The following is a 13,094-nucleotide window of genomic DNA, read 5'->3' as shown; positions in this document are numbered from 1 at the left end:
GTTGGTGGGAATGTAAACTGGTGCAGCCCCTCTGGAAAACAGTGTGGAGGTTCCTCAGGAAACTAACAATAGAACTCCCTTATGACCCAGCAATAGCACTGCTAGGAATTTACCCAATGGATACAGAAATGCTGAGGCATAGGAGCACATGTACCCCAATGTTCATAGCAGCACTCTCCACAATAGCTAAAACATGGAAGGAGCCTAAGTGTCCATCAACAGATGAATGGCAGTACTTCTTTATATCCAAGAGTTCTCACTATAAGCCAACAACTATGTGTTTAATTTTGAAAAAGTAAAAAAACATAAACATATAAGACTTTCAGTTAAGTGTGATCAAGTGACCACACAAACATTTACATTTGTTTTCTCCCTTTCAAACCCCACTAAAATAATGTTTTTTAAGTTTATTTATTTATTTTGTTTTTTTAAGATAGACTAGTAATAAAGGGCGTATTCATTTATTTTGAGAGAGAGAGAGAACAAGCAGGGAGGGGGCAGAGAAAGGGAGAGAGAGAATCCCAAACATGCTCTGCACTGTCCTCGTGAAGCCCAAGGTGGGGCTTAATGTCACAAATTGTGAGATTATGACCTAAGCTGAAATCAGGAGTTGGGCACTTAACTGACTGAGCCACCCAAGTGCCCCAATAGTGTTCTTTTTTAAGTATAACTATCCAAAGGAAAGAAGTACAATAAAGGAATAATAGTGAAATGAAAATTTTCCACAAATTTTGGGAAGACAGAAAATGAAGGATTGGTAACTTGCACAACAGGCTCAAAAAGCTATCACAAGTGTGTGCACAAAATGGAAATATCTATGATACATAAACTAATCTCTTTCTCCCTCACCCCAACACAGAATCCCAGAGGCCATCAGCACTCAAGGTTCTAAGTGCCACAAAAGGCAGAAAGTGGAGAGCATGACGGCACAAAGCTAAAAACAGGAGGTTTTGCTGAAAGTCAGAATAGAAAAGTATTGTGCTCCAAGATTCTCTCCACAACTCCAAAGAGCCAGCTGAAAAACTCCACCCACCCTATCCCCAAGGAAATCAAAGTTTTGTGTTCTGGAGAAGTTAATCTAGATGGGCGGTGGACTCAGGAACATCATGCATATTAGAGATAAAGGTGGCTTAATTTAAAATCTACAGTCCCCATTCCTCCACCCCATTCCCAGAAAGTTGGAAACAAGGCATTCTCCTCCCAGGCTGGAGACTAGAGGATTCATATACAGAGAAAAGATGGCCAGATACTTACATTTGCCTGGTATCACTACAGGATATAGTAAAATGCACTAATAGACCAATCAGACATACACATACACATGCTAAACAGCTTTTTAGAATCCTACTGTTAAACATTAACAGTCAACAAAGAATCATTTGACATCTTAGGAATTCCTGGTCTGAAGAAAAAATAAAACAAGTAGAAAAAGGAAAGAACCACGAAAACTGAGCTAATAAAGAGAAATTAATGTCAAACTTTTAATAAAAAGTAAGGTACTGCATTTAAGAAAAAAAAAGGAGTCTATCTTTTTTAAGAGAACTCAGTTCAAGAAAGAACTTTACAGTTAAAAAGAAGATATCCCAAGGGGTGCCTGGGTTGCTCTGTCAGTTAAGCATCTGACTCTTGATTTCAGCTCAGGTGATTCATGATTTCACGGTCTGTGGGATAGAGCCTTCCTCAGGCTCTGCACTGATAGTGCGGAGCCTGCTTGGGATTCTCTCTCTCCCCCTCTTTCTGCCCCTCCCCAACTTGCTCTCTCTCAGTCTCAAAATAAATAAATAAACATTAAAAAAAATAAGATAGCCCATGATAAATGATGGGTACTAAGGAGGGCACTTATGATGAGCACTGGGTATTTTATGTAAGTGATGAATTACTGAATTCTACTCCTACTCCTGAAACCAATATTGCACTGTATGTTAACTAACTAAAATTTAAATTCAACAAAAAGAAAAAAAGAAACGTGTTTGAAAAAAATATTTATTTAAAATATTAAATAAAATACTAACAAAGCCTCCCCCGCCAATAAGATAGTCCAAATTTAAAAGCCAATGGAAGATTTGAAAGACAAAGAATTTAAGCCAAAACTTGAGTTTTCACCTAGTTTCTTCTTTCCTAGAAAGAGAGACAAAGAAAGGATAAATTGAATATGGGATGCAGAAGATAATGAAGTAATGCTTTCAGGTGAGTTTTTAACCTGAGATTTTATAAGTAGCTAAACTACCATTCATATAATCAGATTCATCTTCAGACTTGAACTCAAAACTTAAGCAGGAAATCTGAAGCAAAAAAGCTGTAGTATTCCTGGGTAATGTTGTGCCGCAGGTCTAGACAACAATCAGTCTAACTCAGAAACTGAAAAATGAAAGTTTACAGGAAGGAGCACTGTAGGAGGAAAACAACACAGAACTGATGAAACAGTTCTGTATGTGACTATTTAGAAAGAAATTTTTATAGTGAACACTGCTAATGAAAAAGAAATAGGATTATATAAAAAGGGAAAATCTGGGGGTACCTGGGTGGCTCAGTTGGTTAAGCATTCTACTCTTGATTTCAGCTCAGGTCATGATTTCATGGTTCATGAGAGCAAGTCCCACATTGAGCTCTGCACTGCAAGCACATAACCTGCTTGGGATTCTCTCTCCCTCTCTCTCTGCCCCTCCCCTGCTCTTCCCCCTCCACTCTTTTTCTCTGCCTTTCAAAATAAACATTTAAAAAAAGAAACTCTGAAAAAAGAAAATGAAAAGAATACTCCACAAGGAAAAAATAGGGGGCAAGCAAAACACATTAACTCTAGGAAAGATAAAAGAGAAATACCCAAAGAAAGAAAACAAGCATAACACTATACCTGGCTTATCAATGAACTACATTTACATAATTATAATAATTATGTAACCATAGACTTCTAATTCAACCAAAACACATTATGTAATTATCCTGAAAGAAAGGGAATGACAATGAGGTAGGGAATGGAGAATGGGTAGAAGAATGTATGTAAGTATTCTAAACCTACCCACACTCTAATAAGAATTTAATAATGTCCAAAATGGGTAAATCAAGAAAAGGCAAATTAGTATATTATTTATAAATATGGAGGTACATTTCCAAAGAAATTTTAAGGGTGTTGAAAGTAGTTGACTCTGGGGGACAGAAAGGAAAAGGAATGGGGGAGGACAATTGACTGCTACTTTTTATTATAAGCTTGTTAATGACTGAGCATATATTACTTTGATAAAAGTAAATTTTATCTTTAAGAATAACATGCATGGGGCGCCTGGGTGGCTTAGTCGGTTAAGCGTCCGACTTTCGCTTGGGTCATGATCTCGCGGTTCGTGGGTTCGAGCCCCGCGTCGGGCTCTGTGCTGACTGCCAGCTCAGAGCCTGGAGCCTGTTTCAGTTTTTGTTTTTCTCTCTCTCTGACCCTCCCCTGCTCACGCTGTCTCTCTCTCTCTCCTAGAAATAAATAAAACATTAAAAAAAAAAAAAAAAGAATAACATGCATGAAACATTACCATACTGTTTAAGGTTACATATAATGGTAAGAGCCTTTAAAGATTTTGTTATATTTTCAGTTCTTTAAGCAGACACACCCTTATAACACGTAAGTCCATTGTTCAACTTTTACCTATTTGATTTTCTAGCCCATACTTTAAGGCATATATTATGTATAAAAGCAGAGGCTTGGTAGTTACCATTTTTCTACCACTCAGTAGCTAATGCATCCCCATCTGTAGTTCTTAGTCCAAATTTACACTAACTGTTTCATGGTCGGCCCATCCTATCTGTGCTATGTCCTAATGACCCCGCTCATTGTTCCCTAAGGTAACAATGGGATGAGGTGCAATTTTCAACAGTGGGAGCCCCAAACAGCCCCTCAGTTCAGGCCAATAAGCCAATACTTCTGTCTGTTCCAGAATCCACCTGCCTCCTCAGCAGGAGCTTGCTCCTCAGCAGGGAGCTTGCTTCCCTGGCTCAACACCAATTATCAAGTTCTTTCCCAATACATCCTCACTGGGAAGATGACAATGATGGCTTTTTCCAGTAAAAATCCCATAATTGTGATAATTAATAATTTCCCTACAGTGAATGTCATATCCCCCCAAGAAGCCAGCAGCAGTGAGGCCCCTACAATCTCCAAAGCCCCCTAGGACTGAGGATCTGAATATTCATGATACCTGGATCCTCCTTCTCAGAGATGCTAGAGGCTCTCCTTCTGTCCCCATGTGGATGCCAGCTGGTATGACACAAGCCTGCCACTGAGCAGACTATCAAGTGGACCAGTTTGACTTGGACAGCCTCAGCCCAAATCAAATCATGTCCTAATCAGGTTTAATTGAGATTAATAACCTCTCACAACTGGCTCTAGGTAGTTCATCAACAGATGTCCTGCTAAGAAAATTGCTCTGCAGGCCTCCATTCTGACCAAACAATTTCTACTCTCCTCCCTACCTACCCTGGTTCCCAGCCCACATGACCACTCAACTCTGCAGGAGCAAAAGAAAAACCAAGGGCATTTTTGGGACCCAAAGAGGATGGGAAAAGCAAAATCAGAACTACTACTGAGCCAGAAGAATCAAAGCCCTTTGGCTCACTCAGATGGCCCCTATAGAGTAGATGCAGCAAAGTCCAAGAAGTATTGTGACCACCATAGTTAGGCTGTCTGCACTGTGGCTAACGTTTCCCAGCTCCACCCCACCAGCACTGCCACACTGGACTAAAAGGCAACATCAGTCATCCGTTTCCTCAAAATATCATTGTCAAGCACCTACTCTGTGCCAGGGCACATAGGATTTAGTGAAGCACTAAATATCAACATTAGAGTTTAGTGAAGTATATAAAATCAGATAAGGTTCCAGCCATCAAGAGTTTGGAACCTTGACAGAGAGACTGATGAAGCCAGGATCTCACATGTAGACATGGCCCAAAAATTGTAATAATAAGGGCTGCAAAATGAGAGAGTAGAGCAGATGACAAAGTGGAGAAAGGGAGCCTAATTTAGATTAGAGGTCAGACAAGGTCTCCGTCGGGCCAAGTGAAGGATGGGTGAGAATTAGCGGGACAGGGAGGAAAAGAGCAACCCAATCAGAGGAACAGTCTCTGCTGGGTCCCTGGGGTGGCACAAGCAGTCAAGCGATTAGTACAGCTGACAGAGAGCCACAAAGGGGACAGCAGAACAAGATGAGGCCACAGTCCACAGGCTGCATATGTCAGACCAGGTGTGCCACAGGAAGGCAGCTGGATTTCTTGCTTTGGGGAAATACTTCCCTAGAATAAAATAAATTTATTCACTCATCCAATAAATATATACCATAGTCATAAGACTAACTCTCCCATAACACAAGTGAGATCAGACTCATGTGGTCAATAGTAAAGCTTGTCCTAAAGAACTGTTGGGTGCTTCAGTCTCCCTGGGGACAAAGGAGAAAACACAGGCTCCTGCCCTCCAGAGGCTGGAGAAAAAAGGCAGGTCAACCTATGCTTCCCCAAACAGGAAAAGGCCCTGTCAGGCTCCTGTTTTAATGAACTTAGGACTTCAGAAAGATACAAATGACTCGAAAGGAAGTGAACTTCACATTGGAATGAGAACTGTGAAAATGTGCCATGCAATACTTTCCCCATGGACATGCACATATTTTGATCTCCTTTGAAAGGATTTCCTGCTAAGTGATCCAGGAGTCAGGGCTGTAAGAGTGAAGAGAAGGAGGGATGGATTTCTCTGCTTTTTCAGACAGAAAAGCAAGAAAATCCTCCATCTAGATTACCTCATCCCTATTAACTCAAACTCTGCAATACTATTCACAAAAGCCCTTTTCAGAGAATCATAGCTGAACACTTCAAAAAACTTTAACACTGAAGATGCTTTTTGATGAGGCAGAGATGGTAACAGCTTTGATCTCAAGAGTCTGCAATAACACCAACAGCCTGTACTGAGCCTTTAAGGTGACCCAACCCTCGGGAAGAGCTTTTCAGAAGAATTGGAAATGGGTCCCTACCTTATCCATTGAGGCATGAATGCCATGCCCATTACCCAAACTGCCAGTTATGAAAGGGGCGAACGTGGGATGCTGGTCAGAGTGAACACTCCAATTACCACCGGCTCTGGCTCACATTTGTGCTCCCCCATCTCAAATGCCTTCTCTGTCAGGCGTTTTTCCCAAACCTACTGCAACTGAAGCACTGAGCTTGGTTCCTGTGTGTTCTCTTAGTTCCTTAGTTCTCTTGCCTAAGCCTCTTGGAGAAGCCAGAGGCCCCATTTCTTGCCCTATCTTACTCCCCTGTCTGAGGACATTGGATGGGATGTCCCAAGCCTTGCCAAAATTTCCTGTGAAAAGTTGGTTCTGAGGAGCCTCTCTCTGCACAGCAAGGTGTTAGAGCAGGTTAAGAAGTATGAACAAGGGGCTTTTGGCTGAAAGGGAAGCAAGAGCTATCAGAGGCTTGTGATTCCAGACCTCACAGAAACTTAAAATTTTAAACACCCGTGGGGCACCTGGGTAGCTCAGTTGGTTGAGTGTCTGACTTTAGCTCAGATCATGATCTCGCAGTTTGTGGGTTCGAGCCCTGCATCAGACTTGTGCTAACAGCTCAGAGCCTGGAACCTGCTTTGGATTCTGTGTCTCCCTCTCTCTCTGCCCCTCGCTTGTTCGGACTCTCTTTCTCTCTCTTTCAAAAATGAACATTAAAAAATTATTTTAAAATGTAAACACCAGCAAATGAAGCAATCCATAATACAAACTCAAATGATTTCATTTTCTCATTTCCCTCTGCCTTTGCCTGAATGTCAGGACTGGCCACCTTCCTTCTGTACTATGATAGCAGTTCCTTCCTCAAGCCTTGCTCTTCCTATCCAGCTCTCAGACTGAGACTACACTTCCATTAAAGTGGCTTTGCTTGAACTCGGATGCGTGTCAGTCTCCCCCACACTGAACTCTCTTCAACAACCAGACAATGCCTATTAAAGAAAGCCTGGGGTGCCTGGGTGGCTCAGCCAGTTAGTTAAATGGCTGACTCTTGATTTCAGCTCATGTCATGAGTCCTATGACAAGCTCTGCACAGACAGCATGATGTCTGCTTGGAATTCTCTCTCTCCTTCTCTCTGCCCTCTCCTGCTTGTGCTCTCTCTATCTTTCTCTCTCTCTCTCAAAATAAATAAACTTGGAAGGAAGGAAGGAAGGAAGGAAGGAAGGAAGGAAGGAAGGAAGGAAGACCAACCATGCTTCCTAAAGTAAGGTGCATGGCCTTTCACAATTTATCTTTGGTAACCTCCACTATCTCACTTCCCTCACCCCAATCCATTCCAGTCTTCTCTTCCCCAACAAGGTACATCCTTCCCAGGTTTGCACACCTGTGCTTTTGCATGTGCTGTTCTCTCTGCCTGGAATGCATTCTTCCTCTGCCTTATCCATTCATAAAACTTCTCTCAAAATACTCACTTAAATGTTACTTTCTTCTGAAACCTTCTCTGATCTTTGATAACTGATGCCTTCTTCCAGTAGGCATTGTCCAGTAGGACCTGTAACATCAAATGGCAAGTTTTATTCTATTACACTAGAATGAGTTCCTTGGAACAGAGATTAAAATTTCACCCTTCTCCAGTTTCCTACCCAACATGTAGAATGAAAGAATCTGCACTGTCCAGAATTAGATAGAATCATTCCCAGTTTACAGTTGAACAAACTGAGATCTAAAGAGGTAAGAGTCACAGTGCCAGTAGGCAGTAGGCTAGTAACTAAATATCAGTTTACCCAACTCCTAATCCAGATTGTTTTCTACCAGAGCCCCCTGCTCACATGGAAAAGGTGACATCTTCAACCTTAAGTTCCATTCAGCCAGAGTTGCATGATACAGAGATCTCTGGGGTATGAGCATCCTCTGGGCACTACCATTTGTTCCCTCAAGTCTTTTCCCATTTCCAGGGAGCTCAGGAAATTTCCTGGCAGCAGTTTAGCTCCAGATGCCGAAACTTACCCAAGCTCCCGAGGTCCCTGAAAGAACTCACTTGAAGCACTATTTGCCAAGGAGAAGAAAAGTGGCCTAGTTGCATAACCTTAGACAAAGGGTCAAAGTCACAAGACATAGCACAGGGCTGAGAACACCTGTATCCTCCATATTGTCTTAACTTCCCAGAGTCACAAGTACAGAGAAGGCCACTGGGAAGGAGCCTTTAATTACCTGCAGGTGTCCCAATTAAGCAGCATTGCCTCCCCAGTTAGCAGTCCCTTCCACTGGAAATCATTAGGCTTAATTCCATTTCCCGGGAAACATCTTAATCAAGAAAGCTCTGTCCCCAAGTCCTGAAGCAGCCAGACTGCCACTGTTGTCAGCCTGGCCCTATGTGGTCTAGATGATGATGCTAAATTGGGCTTTGGGTCAATTTCCCAATTAAACATATCCCTTTAATTACACTGTTTTCTAATGTTTCTGGCTAAACCGAGGGTCTGCTCTTACATTACTTACTAAAGATAGAGCACGTTCCAAGAACGCCCTTCCCTAAAGGAGGAGACACATTTGTAAGTGCACTCAAAGAAAGCATCTCTGATATAAAAAATTAATCTAAAACACTGGGGTGAGAGCTACAAAGAACAGCCCGTTTGCAAGATTTAAGACAGAAAAGCTATAGGTGCCTTCACGCTCAAGGCCAGAGGAGTCCCCATTTTCTCTCCCCGTTTTTATCTTTGCTATTCCACAAAACTATTAAATTCAGGGTGACAATCTTAGGAGAGAAAAAATGGTTCTAGATGTAGAGGCGCAAAGGGCGCTTTCCAAGTTCTCAGTCTTTGCATCTTTTTGTTTTTGTTTGTTTTGTTTATTATTAAGAGAGAGAGAGAATGGGAGCCAGGGAGGTGCAGGGGGGAGGGGGACAGAGGATCCAAAGCAGGCTCTGGTTTGGCTCTGATAGCCAAGAGCCCACAAACCATGAAATCATGACCTGAGCCAAAGTCAGATGCTCAACTGACTGAGCCACCCAGGCACCCCTATTAGTCTTTGAATTTTAAACGTTTTAGTCAAAAGGTGACTGAATGGACCCAGAGGAAGTAGAGGATTTGGAGTTGTCCCCCACCTGGATGACCATCTGCTGAACTGTGGCCTTTTACATGTCAGCACTAAAGCCAACTGCTGACCACCAGCTCTGCAATTTTTCTAGAGATCCTCCTCCCCAGTCATGTCCATTTCTCTTGTCCCAAACTGCAAGAGTCCCACTCTCATGCTGAAAACAGATTCACTACCAACCAAGGGGTTCATTTTTTACTGACATGGGCCTGAAATCCTTCACACTGCAATATTGGCAAACCAGGTTTCCTCCCCGTCCCCTTGCACTCTGCTGGTTTATCTCTTTCTTCCTTTTGCTCCCTTCTCGGCAGACTTAAGCTCCCAGCAAAGGGGAAAGGGAGGGAGAAAAAATACAAGATGGAGTGGGTTCAATCACAATTTAGAGTCACTCGAAACTTATCCATGGAACCATTACAAACACAACTTAATTTTCACTCTAAAAGAGACTCTGAAGTTCGAATCAAATTCTGTTTCCTTTAACTTCTTTCATATGTATGTTAATCACATTCCTATGAAATTGAATAGAGAGAAGTGCCCCTCTCCTTGATAATAAATTTAATATGGAGATGATTAGTAGTGCATTTGTCATTGTTGCCTGGAGAGCTTCCTGCATTAGCCGTCCAGAAATCAGATCAGCACCTAACCATCCCTGCCACTCCCTGAGTCCTCACCACAGTGCTGACCTCTGCAATAATCACCTCCTATTGATTTTCCCCCAAATTATTTAGTTTTTACATTTCATAATCAGATTACCTTAATTCATTACTCTTCAATATTTAGGGACAAACTCCCAAATCCCAGATGACTGTGGTCTTAATAGGTAAAAAAAAATTATATATAGATATCAATATATAGTCTGAAGTCTTTCTATTGACTTCCCATTTCTTCCCTCTCTTCCCAAAAGACAAAACTGTTTAGATCTGATAAAGCATCTGGCCTGTTAGATGAGCTTTCCTTTTCTCTCTTACAGAAATCCTGATTGAAAATGTCGCTGCTCCAATAGTGGCCTAGAGATATTTCCCTGGGACAAGCTGCAATTTGTCACTGAGTTCACTTTCACAGCCTTCTGGTTTGGGAAAATGGGACTCTTTAAATTTTTTCTTACGAAGTTTCAAGTCACTCCTGAGAATTCAGATAACCTATACCTCATATCTTGAATCATTAAGTCATTAAGTTTTGGAGTACCATTTTTATGCAATAGTAGATACCCATGACAGCAAAGGAACGTCGAGAGTGTTTAGGAAGGAGAGTAACATTATTAGGTTTGCTCTGGAAGGAGCACTCAAGCTGCTGTGTGGGGAATATATTGGTAGATAGAGAGAACGGAACAGAATACCCATTGGGCTACTGCAGTTGTACAGATAAGTGGCAGGAAGGTGAAGAGAAATGCCAAATTGATCTGAGATATATGCAGAAGGTAGAGTCAATGGAAGGCAAAGACTGACTGGAGAGAGAATAAAAGAGTCTCATTTTTCTGGCTCAGATGACTGGGTGGATGGAGGTATCATGCGCTGAGATGGGGAATATTGAAGAGAAGCAAGTCAGAGAAGCATGGGGAGAGGAGAGAGTCTATTTAGATGTGTCAGTTGAGATAGCGCAGGATGGGGCATGTAGCAGTTAGAGAATTAGGAGATGTGTGCATGCTAGAGACTTGAGTGGTGATGAAATTCCTGAGAGCAATGGAAGGAGCAGGTATCTCATTGCAAGGAATGAGAAAAGGGAAACAGAGGGCAGAACCACAGGAAGCAGCAGAGCTGAGACTGAGAAGAGAAAGAGCACAGCCTGACCAGTTGACTCCCCCCAAAAAGTTGCTTACCACCCCCCTTCTCCTGTCTCCTCTCCTCTGTCTCCTAGCAACTTTGGGGGCTTGGACATGGCAAACCATGAGGCTGAGGAAACATGAAACTAGGCTCTCTTCTCCACCTGCTCATCAGAATTGCATACGCTATCCCAAGCCAACCTCTTTATTTTTTAAATGTTCTGTTCTACCCTCCTCTCTCCATTCCCTCCAGCCTGATTGTCTTCTTTTAAATGCTCCTCATTTCTTTGCCATTTCATTTTCTTTCATCTGCAACCTGCTATTAAGGTTGTTTCCCCACAGCTATGTTGACATGAAAACAGCTTAATCTGTTCTCCTAATTAACATGTGATACATACACAGTGTCCAATGTCTCCTGCACAATAGTATTCTCTCCAGTAATCTCACAGCTGCCCCATAGAATGGAGTTTTACTTTACATCCCTCTTTCTTCCCTCTTGTTCCAATGGCTCCTCCAGCCAAATCTTTCTGTCCATGTTAAGACATGGACCTGCACCACTAGCCTGCTGAGTGACTACGGTAGCCACCTGTAGAGTTTTTCCATAGAATGAGACATTGTCTCCATAAAACCCCTGTTAGAACACACTATGAGCATTAAGCAGCCACTATGTAGTATTAATGTAAGTCAGATCATCTTTCTTCAAGAAAAGTACAGCACAGGGAATATAGTCATATAGTCAATAATACTATAATACACTTATCATGGTGAGCATTTCGTAGAATGTATAATTGTTGAATCACTATGTTGTACAACTAAAACTAATTTAATATTATGTCAACTATACTTCAATGAAAATTTAAAACTACTCTTTGCTGCATCTACTGCAAGAATGAAGACATTCTCAGCAATCAAGCTGCTGACATTCCAGAACATGTCAATATCATGCTGAAGGGACACAATGTAATTGTGAAGGGCCCCAGAGGAACCTTTAATCGTGTCAAAGTAAAACTTAGTCTCCTTGAAAAGAAAAAGAAGAGGCACCGAGTGGACAAACAGTGAGGAAATGGAAAGGAACTGGCTACCATTCACACTCCCTGCAGTCATATACAACACATGATCAAGGGTGTTACAAGTGCTTCCTGTAGAAGATGAGGTCTGTGTATGCTCACTTCCCTAGCAACATCATTATTCAGGAGAATGTTTCTCTTGATGAAATCTGAAAGTTCTTGGGTTAAAAATACATCCTCAGGGTTCAGATGAGGCCAGGCATTGCTCATTCAGTATCTCAAGACCAGAAAGATGAGTTAATTTTTGACTTAGTAAGCCACAATGGTTAAAAACAAGGATATCAGACAATTTTTGGATGGTATGTAAGTTTCTGAAAAAGGAACACTTTAGCAGGCTGATGAATAAAATCTCAGTTACCCAGTTTCAGAAATAGCAAGATGCTGGATGACTTTTCAGACTTATCTGTGCTATTTTAAAGATGTAATAAAAACTTTGTATTGATTTGGGGATGGGCAATTAGAAATTAAAATAAATAAAATAAAATAAAATAAAAGCAAAGGGATAGCATTTTTAAAAGGAGCTAAGAAATTCCAATGAACTAAGGAAACTCATTCATATGGGGAACTCAATTAAGACATTTAATAGAGAAACCAAACTCAAGTCCAAATTACAGAAAAGGTAGGGATGAACCTGGAGAGTAGACAGCAATGTCAGGAGTATGAAGTGGGGTGGGAGGTTGTTAAGGTGAGGAGCTCAGAATTAAGACAGGGGTCCCCTTGTTGTGGGGTGCCTATGCCACGTAGAGGCAGTACGGCAGCCTCGGAGAATTTCAAGGGCCTTGATTCCCACTTAGTGCCTTCTAAATGCATGCACACACACGCATATCCTATATCATGTTACCTAATAAAGTTAATAAGCCTGGGCTGGCCAGACTCACCTTGGAACATGTAGTGTATAGCCCCAGCACAAGAAAGAAGAGAATGTAAACACAGATCAAAAGGTCATGCCTCTCATCACAAACCCCAACTTTATTAAACTTGTTGACACGGACTTGGTAAGACTACATACAATCTTTTTTGCCTCATGACAATTCTGACCATCTTCCTTGCATTGAAGAGGCTTATATGCAACTCCTAAAAGGCTAGACAATAATATAGCTTTCCTCATATCCTCAGGGTCTCCTCCAGACTCAGCCAAAACTTTGAGGACCACTGTATGAGGCAGGTGTTACCATGGGATGACACACAAAGAGGGATCCCCGTAAATGATCTCTCTA

The 13,094-nt window shown here is 41.7% G+C and overlaps 1 pseudogene; it reads left to right on the top strand.

The window, feature by feature from the left end:
* LOC120227164 overlaps positions 1-12,223 on the top strand; it is a 15,249-nt pseudogene extending 3,026 nt beyond the window's left edge.
* Positions 12,224-13,094: the final 871 nt, after the last annotated feature.

The sequence above is a fragment of the Hyaena hyaena genome, unplaced genomic scaffold (genome assembly GCF_003009895.1).
Source record: "Hyaena hyaena isolate Hyena2069 unplaced genomic scaffold, ASM300989v1 scaffold_2035, whole genome shotgun sequence".
NCBI lineage: Eukaryota > Metazoa > Chordata > Mammalia > Carnivora > Hyaenidae > Hyaena > Hyaena hyaena.
Note: the sequence above shows the minus strand (reverse complement) of the source record. Positions and strands in the feature narration are given on the sequence as shown.